Source organism: Rhamphochromis sp. 'chilingali' (genome assembly GCF_963969265.1).
Source record: "Rhamphochromis sp. 'chilingali' genome assembly, chromosome: 14".
Lineage (NCBI taxonomy): Eukaryota > Metazoa > Chordata > Actinopteri > Cichliformes > Cichlidae > Rhamphochromis > Rhamphochromis sp. 'chilingali'.
Genome location: NC_137941.1, coordinates 60,816 through 63,798, shown reverse-complemented (window position 1 = coordinate 63,798; position 2,983 = coordinate 60,816).

Sequence of the window (2,983 nt, the reverse complement as noted above, 5' to 3'; positions counted from 1 at the left end):
CCCTAGGGAGGGGCATCCTCCCCTCCCTCCTTTTCCTCCCCATCCCCGGCTACCTCCCTCTTCCTGCTCCACCACACTCACCCACACAGGTAGGGCCTTGGGGTGCGGGTGTGTCACCAGGGTGCAGGGGAGACATTCCCCCCCCCCCCCCCGTCCCCTTCTGGCCACCTGTGCCTCAATTTTATCTCACAACTTAGACATCCACATTACTTACACTCTCATAACACACACATATATATAGGGCCTTGAGGGTGGGCACGTTAACGGCGTCCAGTGGACGGTCTGTGTACTCAAACCTGCCTCTGGCGCCGGTGCCCACCTCTCAATTTTAAATCCATGTAGACATTGAGGGTTCTCGGAAGGGGCCGTGCTAACACCTGCTGCTCTCTGGCAGCAGCAGCACCATGCTCTCCCTTGTTTTAAATGCACTTTAGAACAACACGCAGCAACACTACACATGAGCGGGAGGAGGGAGGTATGGGGTCTTCACACACCCCCGTTCTCTGCTAGCCATCGGGGCGGGGGGGCCGGGAGGAGATGTTGGCTGTCCAATTGGCCTCCCTGCTGCTGTGGAGCCTGGGACGGTCTGCTTGCCTCCACTCCGGGGGGAAGGGTAACATCTCTTGGGTCTGGGTTCTGTTTCCCCCTCTGGGGGCGAGGGTACCTGGACCCGAGGTATAGAGTATGTTTGGGGAGTGTGATTGTGTGTACATGTCCATTTATGTCAATCCTTACGTTGGGTGAGTGCTGAGTGTTTGTATATGTGTGCTTGAGGGTGGGAATGCATGTTGTGCAATGCAATGCTGTGTGTGCCTGTTTGTCTGTGTCTATATGTCAGGTCGGGTCTTAGACTCCACCTCTCTGGGAACTCCCAGGCCCTCCAAGGCCTATCTCCCCTCACCACACTCCCTGCCGGTGACTGATGCCCTCAGGGGTCGGTGCATTGGTGGTTCTTGGTGTTCGGGGCTGGGCACTCAGGTATGTACCGGCTCACTCCCGGTGGCTACCTGGCGGGGCCTGGCGCCTGTTGCTCGGTCAGGCCTCCTCCGGGGTGCGGGGGGCCCTCGGGCCTCCGGCCTCTGGGCCTGCGGCTCGGTTCACTCTGGCACAGCTGGCTGCCGGCAGAGCCGGCGGGCATGCCGGTGCAGCCCCTCTAGCTTCTGCTCGGTGGCTACTGGGTGACGCCTCGTCTGGGGATCCTCAGCCCTTCCCATGAGGGTGGCACGGATGCCCCTCCGGTGGTCCTCCTTGGGCTCTCGCACTCTGGGGCCTCTGGATGTCTGGGGCCTGGATCTCCTCCATGCCTGCTTCATGCCCTGGGCGACGGGGCTATGGCTCTCTACATCCTCTTGCAGACCATTACATGTGGAAACCATTTGAATACAAGCGCGCTGATCCACACAGGTATGCACACGGGTGTTCACTGCTCGTAGACTTAAATGACACCTTTCTTGGCTGCTACTTCAAAGCACATTGTGCGCTGTCTGTCCTGCGTGCTGCACAACAACATTAAATATTTAGTATTTACTGTTGTTTACACTTAGCTAGATTAATGCGATGGTGTTGTGTTTAGTATGTTGCTTTGGGTTTTTTTGCTTGTTTTCTATTCTTTTTCTCTCAACAGGTGATCCAGGAGATTTTTTTTCCTCCCCCCCTTTCTCACTGTCCCTCTCCCCTTCTGTTTTTCTTTTCCTTCCTCTTTCTCTCTCCCTTTCCTATCCCTCACTCATGTCTGTCCCGTCTGTAACAACTGAAAATAAAATAAAATAAATAATAAAAACAAAGGTCGATCAAATGGACCAATACGGCAATGCCACGATGATCCATTTGGCAAAATAAATCCATTGGGTATCCTTGTTGGTCTTCAGACAACAATTCTGATAGCTAAAGAACCAAATGGGACAGGCAAAAAAAAAAAAAAAAAGTTTTTAATATTACTCTTATTAATCTTTCTGGGTCACAAAATAAACTTTTAACATGTTATAAGGTGAGAAAGTAGCTGTGTAAACTTCAAATATCTGCTCAGTTTATCAAGACATCGCATATTTGCAAAAGTGCGCCGACGTTTTCAGAGACCCACTAGCTCGATAGCTGACCGGGGCGACAACAGCAAACTACCTGCACATCGTTTCCACATCCCCGCGGTCTTTGGCTACTCAGGTTAAAAATGATATAGAAGTCACTCAGATAACTTAAAAATGTTATTGTTTGGCTTTTTCAGTATTTTATTTGTTCCTGAGTAAATCGTTTTGGCTGAGATTAAAGTTATAGTTTTCACACAGCTGAATAAACGTCAAACAGAAAACTGATTAAACAGAAGTGTGAGATGGTCGAAAGTTTACTCCAGTGTCCTAATATATTTTAGATAGCAAGGAACAGACGGCTGAGCTTAGTAAATTTTAATCAGCGAAATCTCTAAAATATATTTATCAATAGGAACTAGTCAAGTAAACTTGAGATGTACCTTCAGTATCTTCGTCTCTCACAAGATGTGCAACCTTTAAAATCTCAAATAATTTTTAGAACGTTTCATTTCTGTTCAGTTAAAATATCTTAACATACAAACACGAACTAGTGGAAACTTATGCTGTTTACAGGAATTTAAAATCACCTCTTTTACTATTCTTATTAAATAAATTTTTGTCGCTGTAGTCTGATGTGTTCAGACCACAAGAGAGAACCTTTAAAAACTTTAATCGGTTCAGTACCTCCTGGCAGAATTCATTGATTAACTGTCAAACTCACAAACACACATCAAACTCTTTGTGCTGACAGATTAACCCTTTCTGGACTGAATTATTCACACATGAACATATTTTCCGTTATATTCACTCATTTTAACTTTTGACACACAAATTATTGTCTGAATCCAGTTTGTTTTCTGTTTTCTGCTGTAGATTTTTTAAATGCGTCAGTTCTCACTAAAGTTGGATGTTTATGTTGACTTCAGGCTCTATTGTTTCTTTTTAGTCAATATTTATAC